Genomic DNA, 14106 nt, shown 5'->3' on the forward strand with positions numbered 1-14106 from the left:
TATATTATAAAATATATACATTATGTTATTATATAATAATATAATCATAACATAATATTATTATTTGATTATATAATTTAGCTAATATGACATTAAGCTAAAATAAAGCTTTCGTATTTTGTGTCTCTAAAAAAATAAAAATTGATCTACCGGTATCTAAACACATGTATTATGTTGCATATTACATCATACATTTACTAGTGTATGGGGCGGGGTGTTATATGATTTTTGTTTTAACTATTTCTTTTTATATTTCAGTAAGTGGTTATATAAAAACATTAATTATTAAAACAAAAAAGTCAATTCACAAGTTGCAAAACAAAAATGGTGGGAGGTTTAGGTTAAATAAATAGTAAAAAATGAAGCAAAAAAATAAAATAAAGGCACATCTATAATAGTCTTTATATGCAATTATGTATACCTTGAAGCTTGGTAGAGTTCATGCCTACAGACAGCAGTTAATAATCCTATGTAATTCAAGCACGTGTAAATGCTGCCCTCTGGTGGACACAATGCGCAGTTACAACTTATATTATCGCTTTTATTTTGAAAATACTTCCCGGAAGTATCGCTGTGTGAGTGCGTCTAACTTGACACCACAGACTGTAATAATGACGACACGAGCACATAAGTGTAGTAACGCAGTGTCACCACAAGAGGGCAGTGTACAGATAGGATTCCATTGCCCGTCTGCCAGGTACCAGCTTAACAAGTGTAAAGACTAAAATCTGTGGAAAAGAGAGATAGTAACATGTGATTTCTTTTAGTAAACACTTAAAATGAAACGTTTGAGTAGCCTCGCGTCACCTATTCACTCTGAATTTTGTCTGGATTCTGGTTCCGGTCTAGAGAGCGGATGCCGAATTCATTCACCAAATTCACCAAAGTAAAAGTGTTCACCAAAGTAAAACTTTAAATTCTGGCACACCATCGATTTGGGGTGATGTGGGGTGTAAGAAAATCGATTAACTTAATGGCTTGGGGCTTTTCTTGTAAATTACATTCTTTAAATTAAAGTTTCACCGCATTTTTATTAGCTTGGTGCTTTTATTTTGACGGAAAGGCGCATCCATCGAATTCCGGATCCTGTCTCACTCGCCCTGGTTCCGGTTCCTTACCAAAACGGCCACTAACGGCCCCAGACTACATTTGAGTACACAGCATAGTTGTGCACTTATCAACTGATTACTGATTTATAGCTTTATAGTACAAATTGCCTAGCTAACGTTAGCTAGCTAGCTAACAAAAAAATAGCGATTACTTTTTCGACTATCAAGTCTCCTAGACTCATACTGCTTCCATACAGCTTCGGTATTTATTTATCTGCTCTTTAGATAGATAGATAGATAGATAGATAGATAGATAGATAGATAAACCACGGTCACAGCATGTAATCTTATGTGTACTGTAAGTCTCATTGTGGAAGTATTTACCGGAAGTTTCCTTATGGTATTGTGTCTAACTTGATACTCCTATGCTCATTACTTGTGGCCACCAGAGGGTATCACGATTATCTGAACCTCAAGGATTATGATCATTTATAAAGATTTTATACATATAAAATATCGATTTAAAAATGATAAATATAAATTTGATATATATTAATATTCTTTATTACACATTCTATGAAATGAACACATTATTATTAATGAAGACTCAGTTCAAACAATTTACCCCCAGGGATTAATAAAGTATTCTGAATCTGAATCTGAATCAAAACTCAATAAGAGTTAGTTACAAACTGAATAATAATAATAATAGAGGTGGAACTGAGTGTTGATTAACAAACCTTACAGTGTTTTTACATGTCATGAGTATATTTTTATCCTCATTTTTATCCTCAATGTTAGCTGTTACTCCATCACATTGCAGCTCAGAATCAGGGCCACAAAGTAGCTAATAATGACAGAGCAGGGAAATATATTTTCTTACAATATATATTTGAGCTCCGTGATGTTGAGTTCCCAGATCATCATCTAATTTAGCAAGCTAGATTCTGGTAAATTTATGATACGCTCTACTGTACACGTCATCTGCCCTCTAGTGGACACAGTGCGCAACTACACCTCTCAACCGCTACTGGTTTTATTTTGATAGTGTTGGCCGGAAGTATCGCTGTAAAATTGTCTAATTTGACAGGTAAACATCGACATCCAAATCGGAATTAAATACACAAAGACATGAAACAAAATGTATTGAAAATTAATATAATTTAGGACGTTTTAACCAACAATATTACTAGCACACCTACACTAGCACAGGGCTCTATGCTCAGCGGAAGTTCACAAACGGCTTTACTCTTCACGAGCTGCGGTGCATGATACGCTCCACTATACACGTTATCTGCCCTCCAGTAGACACAGTGCGCAACTACACCTCTCAACCGCCACAGATTTTATTTTGCCAGTGGTGGCCGGAAGTATGGCTGAAGAGTTGTGTCTAACTTGACGGTAGAGTGCTGTTGTAGTTACTTATTGTGACCACAAGAGGGCGTAAACGCTTGTGATTTGCATGGCAGGTTGTTAAACAGCCAGTTTACAAATCAATGATTTTAAAAATAATTTCTAACCTCCATATTCCTCCATATTTGTAACATAGAAAGCAAATTATTGAATCTGTTCACCAGAATCTTAATACAATATTAATTATTATTATCATTATTATTTAATATTTTGTGGTTTTGTTTTTTTTTTTCAAAAATCAAACAAACAACAATCAAACAAATTGCACGTCACTCATTTAACCAGTAACAATAACCACAGTGCAAAATTTAAACATGCCAGGGGGTTAGGTTAAATACATAATAAAAAAGGAAAAGGAAAGAACAAACAAACAAATGCACATTTAAGGCACATATATATAATAGTCTCAATATAACATTATGGCTATATTATAAAATATATGAATTATATTATTATATAATAATATAATTTAGCTAATATAATACTTAGCTAAAACAAAGTTATCGTTATTTTTTGTTCATCTAAAAAATAAAAATAGATAAATACATATGTATTTTGTTGCATATTACATCATAAATTTACTAGTGAAAAGAAAGACTACCACTATTAAAAGAAAAAAAAAACCTATTCACAAGTTGCAAAACAAAACAAAAATAGCAGGGGGTTTAACAGATCAAATACACATTTTATTGATGTTAGCTAATGTTAGCTGTGACTGCATCACATTGCATCTCAGAATCAGGGCCACAAAGTAGCTAATAATGACAGAGCAGGGAAATATATTTTCTTACAGTATGTATTCGAGCTCCGCGAGGTTGAATGACCAAATCATTAACTCATTTGGCAAGCTAGATCCTGGTAAATTAATGATACTGCCCTACTGTACACGTCACCTGCCCTCCAGTGGTCACAGTGCGCAACTACATCTCTCAATTTTCAATTTCAATAAGCTTTATTGGCATGACTGTAGATTAACAATATTGCCAAAGACATTAAAAATTTACAAATAAAGTACAATAATAAAAGTAAGTCAGAAAACTATAAAAAAAAAAGATTAAATATATGATATATAATACAAAATACACCAATCTACAATACAATACACCAATATATAATATAGGAAAAAAAATGAATAAAGAAAAATGTAGGTTGTGAGTTACAAGGACTGTAAATATAGACAGGTGTGTCAGGTGTTGTGATGGTTGTCCCTCAGGCTGTGGCATAACCTGACATATTTTGCTGCTGCTAAGCTGCTGACTCTGTTCTCTCCAAGGATGTGTTGCATTTTAGTTTGATCAGGCAGAGAATCAAAGTCAGTGACTTTATGTTTTATTTTTGAGAGGAAGTCGGCTCTGATGTGTTCATACTTGCTGCAGTGCAACAGGAAGTGTGTCTCTGTCTCCGCTTGTCTGTGTGGACAGAGCTCACACAACCTGTCCTCTCTGGGCAGCCAGGTCTGCCTGTGTCTGCCCGTCTCTATGGCCAAGCTGTGGTCACTGAGTCTGTACATGGTCAAAGTCTTCCTCAGTTTCTCATCAGTCACGGTGCTCAGATATTCTGCCACCGTGTACTGTCTGTTTAGAGCCAAATAACACTGAAGTTTGCTTTGCATTTTTGTGGTCGATGTCCAATAGTTAATGTAATGTTCTTTTTGTTTCTCTATAATTTGGTGGGTCCAGATTGTGTGAGGGCTGTCCTGAGGTCTTGTGCTGTTAGAGGAGCTGAGCCTCAGGACCAGCTGGCTGAGGGGGCTCTTCTCCATGCTCTCCTCTTGGCATTGCAGAGCTTTGTAGTGGTAGGAGTTGGGGTCACTTGTTTTAAGGTGTTTATAAAATTTGATGGCTCTTTTTTGAATTCTAATTAAAAGGGGGAATTGGCCTAGCTCAGCTCGGCACCCGTTGTTGGGGGTGTTCCTGTGCACTCTGAGGATGCTCTTGCAAATCTCTGTATGCAGGATTTCGATGGGGTGTTTGTCCCATTTTTCAAAATCTTGATTTGCAAGAGGACCCCACACCTCACTACCATACAGAATAACTGGTTCAATTATAGATTTGAATATTTTGAGCCAGATTCTAATGGGTATATTAATGTTTGAAGATTTCTTTATAGCATAGAAAGCCCTTCTTCCCCTCTCTCTGAGATCATCAACAGCCAGGTTAAAGTTTCCCGTGGACGTGATGTGTAGTCCTAAGTATGTGTAGTCGTGTGTGTGCTCCACCTCATGAGAGCCCAGGAAAAACTTGGTTTGGTTTCCCTGACCCCTGGGTCGTTTCTGGAATATCATAATTTTGGTTTTGTCCAGATTTACTGTCAGGGCCCAGGTCTGACAGAAGGTTTGCAGGTGATCCAGTTGCTGTTGTAGTGCTTCATTTGATGGAGCCAGCAATATGAGATCATCTGCAAAAAGTAGGCATTTAACCTGTGTGTCAGACAGAGTGAGACCAGGGATGTCAGATAGTTCTAGTGATTTGGCCAATTCATCGATATAAATGTTGAAGAGGGTGGGGCTGAGACTGCAGCCCTGTTTTACTCCTCTACTCTGGGGGAAGAAATCTGTTTCCATGTTGTTAATTTTAACAGCACATTTCATATGACTGTACATGGTTTTGATGATGTCATAGACCTTCCCCCCTACACCCTTCTCAATTAATTTTAAGAACAGTCCATCATGCCAAATTGAGTCGAATGCTTTTTTGAAGTCCACAAAACAAGAGAAGATTTTCCTCTTGTTTTGGTGGACGTCTTTATTAATGAGGGTGTGAAGGGTGTAGATATGGTCTGTTGTTCTATGTTTGGGTGTGAATCCTATCTGGCTCTTGCTCAGGACATCATGTTCTCTGAGGAAGTCTTGCAGTTGGCTGTTTAGGATGCTGCAGAACAACTTCCCCAGGTTGCTGCTGACACAGATGCCTCGGTAATTGTTTGGGTCGAATTTGTTTCCACTTTTAAAGATTGGTGTGATGATTCCTTCACTCCAGAGGTCAGGGAAATGTCCGACACCCAGAATAAGGTTAAATAATTTTAATATGGCAATGTTAAATTTATGGTCATCAAATTTTAGCATTTCATTTAAAATGCCATCAGGACCGCTGGCTTTCTTTGGCTGCAGTGCCTGAATTTTAGCCAGCAGCTCTGCTTCAGTAATTTGGTAGTCTAGAGAGTTCTGGTTGTCTTTAATGACTGATTCTAAAATTTGTAATTTGTTGAGAAGATTGTTTTGGGCCGAATTCAGGGGAACAGCAGTATACAGACTTTCAAAGTGATTTTTCCAGATGTCACCATTTTGAATAGCCAATTTTTCTTTTTGTGGTTTGCTGAAAGAGTGCCATTTCTTCCAGAAGTCATTGGAGTCAATGGACTCTTCAATTATTTGTAACTGATGCCTCACATGCTGTTCTTTTTTAGTTCTGAGTGTTTTTCTGTATACTCTCAGTGTTTCCCAGTACTGGAGGCGGAGCTCAGGGTTGTCAGGTTGTCTGTGTTTTTGATTTGACACATTTCTGAGAGTTTTTCTCAGTTGTCTGCATTCTGTGTCAAACCACTTGTCATTGGTCGGGTCTTTTGGTCTGTGGTGCTGGCGCTTTTTCAGACTGGATAAGTCTGCCACATGGTCAAATATGTTGTACATGTCCTGTACAGCCTGTCTGAGGCCATCCTGATTGAGGGGATACGAGGTGGAAAGAAAACAGTCTAATTGGGATTGAAAGATTGGATTTTTGATTGCTGTCTGATATTCGTCTTTGCTTTTGTTTGTCCATTTATAAGGTTGTTTTCTGTAGGTCAGATTGCAGGGTTCTACTGTGTGAGGGTCGTTTGCTGTCGTTTTAATGTAGAGTGTGATTTTACTATGGTCTGATAAGGGGGTTAAGGGGCTGACTGTAAATGCTCTCAGGTAGAAGGGGTCTAGGTCAGTGATGCCATAGTCTACTGTGCTGTTGCACAACCGCTATAGGTTTTATTTTGATAGTGTTGGCCAGAAGTGTCACTGTAGAATTGTGTCTAACTTGACAGTAGAGTGCTGTTGTAGTTACTTACTGTGACCACAAGAGGGCGCAAACACTTTGCATGACAGGTTGTTTAACAGCCAGCTTGCAAATCAATGATTTTTAAAATTATTTCTTACCTCCATATTTATAACATAGAAAGTAAATTATTGAATCTGTTCACTGGAAGTCTTGATACCATATTTATTGTTATTATTTTTTATTTATTTTTATTATTTTATCATCAAATTGCACGTCACTCATTTAACCAGTAGGAATAACCACAGTGCAAAATTCAAACAAACATGCCAGGGGGTTAGGTTAAATAAATAATTAACAAGGAAAAGGAAACAAAGAAAAAAAAAAGCACAGGCACATTTGAGGTACATCTATAATAATCTTAATATACTAGTATGGCTATGTTAAAACATATATAAATTCTATTATCATATAATGATATAATTATCATGTAATATTATATTATTATATAATAATATAATTTTGCGAATATGATAATTAGCTAAAACAAAGCTTTTATATTTTGTGTTCTTCTTAAAGAATGTTCTATCCATATATATATATATATATATATATATATATATATATATATATATATATATATATTGCTGCAAATTACATCATAAATGTATTAGTTTATGGGGGATTGTTTTTGTTATATGATTTTTTGTTCTATGTTTTCAGTACTACAAAGCTGGTTGTCTTTTTGCCCTGATAAATCACCATGGTAACTTGTGCTGAACAGCTAACCCGCTGTTCAGCATAAGCTCAGGGTATCAGATCACAGCCTGTCAACACCCTGACATCTGACCAATCAGATCACTGAAGATAACAGTATCCATGGACAAAAGTCCAGAGTGACTGGTAAAAAATAGGAGCCTATGTAGCCTATTGTTATGGGTCAGTGGAATCATTTCATTGCTCCAGAACTCTGTTCCCACTGATTTTATAACAAAGCTTCTAACAAACAGATTCTTTACAATACTGAACACATGATTTTGGCAGGATTTTAATGTACTCAAAGTATATTTCAGTCCGCAGTGATCATTGACAGTGCCACTTATACACTCTAATTCCATCATTGCAGCTCAAAATAACATGTGACACCTGTGTGATGAGAACTAGGATAAAACAGATAATATTTTATGGGAAAAATAATCCACACACTGTGATAACGAAAAGATATCGTGGGTAAGTTGAACTGGCTTCATAGCACAGGCCTCTGGAGTCTGGATACGATGGCTGGAGGTGAACAGGGTGGAGGAGGGTGTGACAGTTCTGCCCAAATTGACGGCTGACAGCAGCAGAGGAGAGAGCAGATTTCAACGTTTGCAGTGGCATCCAAATTGGCTGATAGAGATCGTGGCGAAGTTTGATTGGATAACTAGAAGTGTGAACACCCGTAGTCGGCTGATTAGGGGAAGCAGTGGGAGTGGGAGGTAGAATAAATAAAGTCTTCCTGATTGAACTCACACTGAGCTTCATTTATTGGTTCTTTGGTGAAGAAAGAACGTATTACAGTACAAAAGCTGTAATTAAAGTCTGAATTTGTTTCATTTAGGTGCTTACTGTGGTTCCTTTTCCAACAGTATTTCAACAAGGCATTAATCAAGATTTTTTTTTTTCAGCAAAACAAAAGACAAGATCATGTCAGGTGTCACTTTTCCTTCCACCTTACCTTCATTCCTCAACCTGCAAGTTGGAAAGCTTATGACCACCAGATGTCTCTCTCGGACACAATGAATGCTTGATGTCTGAAAACATCTGCAGGAGACTGCCAGGGATGGATCAGGCATGCACAGATTCTTTACCAGCTGTATTGCAAGAGAGAACATGCGGTTTGATGTGGATGAGAACTTGTGGCCAAATGCAGAAGACAGATTAACTAGCGCTGCTGTATTTTATTTCTGTAGCTGTCTGGTGTATGTATAGTGAATATGTAGTTTTATATTGCATCACTGGAATTAGTTTAATTTTGTGCACTTGGACTGGAACTGCATTTCTGATTAATTTCTGTGACAGCCATATATTGTAGCACCACAATCCATTCATTAAAAAAAGAGCCTTTGTTTTGTTGTAATTGAATCTTGGTTTATGCTAAATTCACTTGCTGTAAAGATACCTGTTGTTATGATTTTATGGTCATTATATAATGAGTGACAAATGTTTTCAGTGTTCTGGAAGAGGAGTTTATTCTAAGATGTGTTTTGGTTGCATTGGTGCATTGTGGATGATAAAAGAACTGTTGTGCTGTGCTGCATGTCTGTAAAGAGGAAAAAGTGACCTCAATATAGAGACGTGTGTTCCCAATTGTTAATAAATAACCATAGCTGTGGTCTTTTATTTTTTTAATGCAATTTTTATTTAGTTTTCATCAACAACAATGCAATTTGTACATTTTTCTTTTTTTCCAGCTGTGTATAACATTTGTATGCATTATAGTAACTTTTTTTTTTTTTAAAGAAATGAAAAATAAAAGTTACAAGCACACAGAAAGTACAGGTGCAAAATTTGTACCAGACAGTGACACGTATGTATGTGATATGTGCATAGGGGAAATATAAAAGCAATAGTCTGGCAGAGTATGGTATGTAATTTGTTCCATCTGATAGAGGTCCAGTGGACCAGTGGTCTTGTGGCAATAAGACAGTTAAGACTCTCATCCAGCAGTCTGTAAATAAAAACTGCATTTCTATGACAAGATTCTGACAAGCAGGCACTATATCTCATTCTGACCATGTGGCACACAAATATCTGATCATATCCACAGATTACTTATCTGGTGCCTTTATACACACACGCCTGCAGATCACACATATATGTTAGAGGTCTAACATAGTCTCAGTGTTACTAAAAAGAAGAGACCAACCTGCTTCAATTGAACTCCAACTTATACTGGCGATACTGGACTCTTACGCACAAAAGCGGACAGATGCTAAAAAAAGAAATGTAATTATGGGAATAATCAGAGATGAAATCAGCGTTAGTATGTGTGTGTTTTGGTGTGTGTGAGTGTGTGTGCGGCACTGGCCACATTGCATTGTATTTGGTTACACCCTACATTGTATTGTTGCCTTTTCACAGTGCCATTGTGTTGCCTACTGTTTTCCTAACAATGCAGCGGCCATTAATCTTTGTATTAACAGCTCTGAGTAAATGGTTCTTCTCAAACATGGAAGAAAGAGTGGAGTTAATCTTGGATACCTGTATACACAACACTCAGTATTTTATCATTGTGATTTATGCTCTGATAAGCAACTGGAGTGTTGAAAGAGTTGAGAGCAGAGCTGTCACCAGTGTTACCTGCCCAGTGCTGTGTTACCACAATGCCATTTTAACAATAGTTGGCATTAGACAATAAGTTCCCAGCAGGTATGTGTTGTATGCTAACGTCACAGATCCCCGTATAACCCTGTGAAATGTATCACCATCAAATATTTACATTCTTCAAAGCAGGATGCACCTTTTCACTTCACCTACAATGTTTTTCTTTTTGTTTGGTGAAGACTGATAAATAACCAGGTTCAATTCAGGGCTGAGACAAACTCATGAGACAAACAGACCACTTCTGTTTCTGATCTCATTTTTCATAGGTTTAAGTTAATGATCTAAGACTTTTTTATGCACACTATCTGCCCTCTCCTCTTCAATGGCTGTGTGTAGCTACTGGATATAGGCAGGAATTGAAACACACTATCGTACACGTCAATTCAGAGCTTCCAAAACATGCTTAATGTGTGGCATGTCTGGTGAGTATGCAGGCCATGCAAGAACTGAGATGTTTTCAGTTTTGCAACATGCCGTGGATTACCTGGCTATAACATGAGGTCATAGCGGTGGATGACTGGCATGACAATGGGCCTCAGGGTCTCGTCCTGGTATGTCTACACATTCAAATTGCCATCAATAAAATGCAACTGTGTTCATTGTTTGTAGCTTATGTCAGCTTCTGTCACTTCTCTAAAGTGCAAGAGGCCATCAAAGGTGAGCAGTTGCCCACTCAAGTTGGTTACGATGATGAACTGCTATCAGCTCAAGACCCTGCTGAGGACAACGAGCATGCAGATGAACTTCCCCGAGACGTTTTCTGGTGGTTTGTGCAGAAACTTTGCATCAGCTGTCTGGGTGGCTGGTCTCAGACGATGTTGCAGGTGAAGACGCTGGATGTGGAGGTCCTGAGTTGGTGTGTTCACATGTGGTCTGCAGTTATGAGGCTAGTGGACATCCCTACAGTCAGCAAACCAATAGCACATTCATGTTTTGCACATTTCATGAATGAGGCCACTTCACACAACAAAAACCTATCCAGACAGAGACTGTCGAAGGGATTTACGTTGACTGCACAGAAAATAATCAGACCCCAAATTTGATGCTTAACGCTTGCTGTTGTGACTAACATCATTCTGTAACCAACTTAAAACATTAGCATCTGCTGGGCGGTATGACATCAGCTAGAACAAAGAATTACTTTGGTCAAACTTATATTTCTGCAGGCATACATTTGCTGAAATGGAAGTCCATCCAAATCATAAGAAATTATTCCAAAATCACTACAAAATTCCATGTTAGTTTTTGGGTTGAAAATTCATGCTCGGTGTAAAACTGCAAACAACTGCTGACGCAGCAATCTGCTGCAGGCTGAATGAGGAGTTGGTGCAGATATACAGGGGCACTAGTGGCTAATGGCTGGCAGATGAGTACGCACAGAGAGATGATGGGTGATTGTATGGTTAGGACAACTGTGAATCAGGAGAGCCAGGAGAACCACGCCCACACTGACCCCACAGACACAGACAGGGAGGGAGACAGGTAGGAGCACGAGACACAAGGGCGGGGTAAATAGAAGAAACACAGGGAAAGCGGAGGGGAAAAAGGGCATTGGCCATGACACAAGGGGTCTGTGAGTAATGAAAGGTTATTTCATGTTGAAACAAAAGTGCCCCAACCGACCCCCACTCTTTCATACTCAAGAAGTCCACGACCAGGTTTATTTAAGTCACAATTATAAAGGTTTACCTGACTGCATCACAAGAGAGTGTGAGTGAGTGTGTTGTACAGGTAAATTCTGAGTGGATGGTAAAATGAGCCTTTCATCATCAGAGAAAGTCCGATGATGAAAGCCACAGTGGCCAACTGCTTTAAAGACATTTCACTGAACAGATGTAACAAGACCCCCCTATAACTTTATTTCATGATTCTGGATAAAATACTACACTATGACTTTTTTCATGATTTTGGACAACATACTATATGATTGTTTTCATGATTTGGCACAACATACTATACTATGACTTTTTTTCATGATTTTGGATGACATACTATACTATGACTTTTTTTCATAATTTTGGACGACATGCTATACTATGACTTTTTTTCATAATTTTGGACGACATGCTATACTATGATTTTTTTTCATAATTTTGGATGACATGCTATACTATGACTTTTTTTCATAATTTTGGATGACATGCTATACTATGACTTTTTTTCATGATTTTGGACGACATGCTATACTATGACTTTTTTCAGAATTTTGGATGATATACTATAATATGACTTTTTTTCTCATAATTTTGGATGACATGCTGTACTGTGACTTTTTTCATAATTTTGGATGACATGCTATACTATGACTTTTTTTCATAATTTTGGACGACATTCTATACTATGACTTTTTTTCTCATAATTTTGGATGACATGCTATACTATGACTTATTTTCATGATTTTGGATGACATGCTATACTATGACTTTTTTTCATAATTTTTGACGACATACTATACTATGACTTTTTTTCATAATTTTGGACGACATACTATACTATGACTTTTTTCCATAATTTTCGATGACATGCTATACTATGACTTTTTTTCATGATTTTGGATGATATACTATACTATGACTTTTTTTCATAATTTTGGACAACATACTATACTATGACTTTTTTCATAATTTTGGATGATATACTATACTATGACTTTTTTTCATAATTTTGGATGACATGCTATACTATGACTTTTTTCCATAATTTTGGACAACATACTATACTATGACTTTTTTCATAATTTTGGATGATATACTATACTATGACTTTTTTTCATAATTTTGGATGACATGCTATACTATGACTTTTTTCCATAATTTTGGACAACATTCTATACTGTGACTTTTTTCATAATTTTGGACGACATACTATACTATGACTTTTTTTCATGATTTTGGACGACATGCTATACTATGACTTTTTTTCATGATTTTGGACGACATGCTATACTATGACTTTTTTTCATGATTTTGGACGACATGCTATACTATGACTTTTTTTCTCATAATTTTGGATGACATGCTATACTATGACTTTTTTTCATGATTTTGGACGACATGCTATACTATGACTTTTTTTCTCATAATTTTAGATGACATGCTATACTATGACTTTTTTTCATGATTTTGGATGACATGCTATACTATGCCATTTTTTCATGATTTTGGACAGCATACTATGCTATGACTTTTTTTCATAATTTTGGACGACATGCTATACTATGATTTTTTTTCATAATTTTGGACGATATACTATACCATGACTTTTTTTTCATAATTTTGGATGACATACTATACTATGACTTATTTTCATAATTTTGGATGATATCCTATACTATGACTTTTTTTTCATAATTTTGGACAACATACTATACCATGACTTTTTTCATAATTTTGGACGACATTCTATACTGTGACTTTTTTCATAATTTTGGACGACATGCTATACTATGACTTTTTTTCATGATTCTGGACGACATGCTATACAATTATTTTTTTTTATGATTTTGGATGACATGCTATACTATGATTTTTTTTCATAATTTTGGACGATATACTATACCATGACTTTTTTTTTTATAATTTTGGACGACATGCTATACTATGATTTTTTTTCATAATTTTGGACGATATACTATACCATGACTTTTTTTTCATAATTTTGGATGACATACTATACTATGACTTATTTTCATGATTTTGGATGATAAACTATACTATGACTTTTTTTCATAATTTTGGACGACATACTATACTGTGACTTTTTTCATAATTTTGGACACCATGCTATACTATGACTTTTTTCACGATTTTGGATGACATGCTATACTATGACTTTTTTTCATGATTTTGGATGACATGCTATACTATGACATTTTTTTCATAATTTTGGACGACATGCTATACTATGACTTTTTTTCTCATAATTTTGGATGACATGCTATACTATGACTTTTTTTCATAATTTTGGACGACATGCTATGCTATGACTTTTTTTCTCTTAATTTTGGATGACATGCTATACTATGACTTTTTTCATCATTTTGGATGACATACTATACTATGACTTTTTTTCATGATTTTGGATGACATGCTATAATATGACTTTTTTTCTCATAATTTTGGATGACATGCTGTACTATGACTTTTTCTCATAATTTTGGATGACATGCTATACTGTGACTTTTTTCATAATTTTGGATGACATGCTATACTATGACTTTTTTTCATAATTTTGGACGACATTCTATACTATGACTTTTTTTCTCATAATTTTGGATGACATGCTATACTATGACTTATTTTCATGATTTTGGATGA

This window comes from Epinephelus lanceolatus, chromosome 16, assembly GCF_041903045.1.
Source record: "Epinephelus lanceolatus isolate andai-2023 chromosome 16, ASM4190304v1, whole genome shotgun sequence".
In the NCBI taxonomy this organism is placed as follows: Eukaryota; Metazoa; Chordata; class Actinopteri; order Perciformes; family Serranidae; genus Epinephelus; species Epinephelus lanceolatus.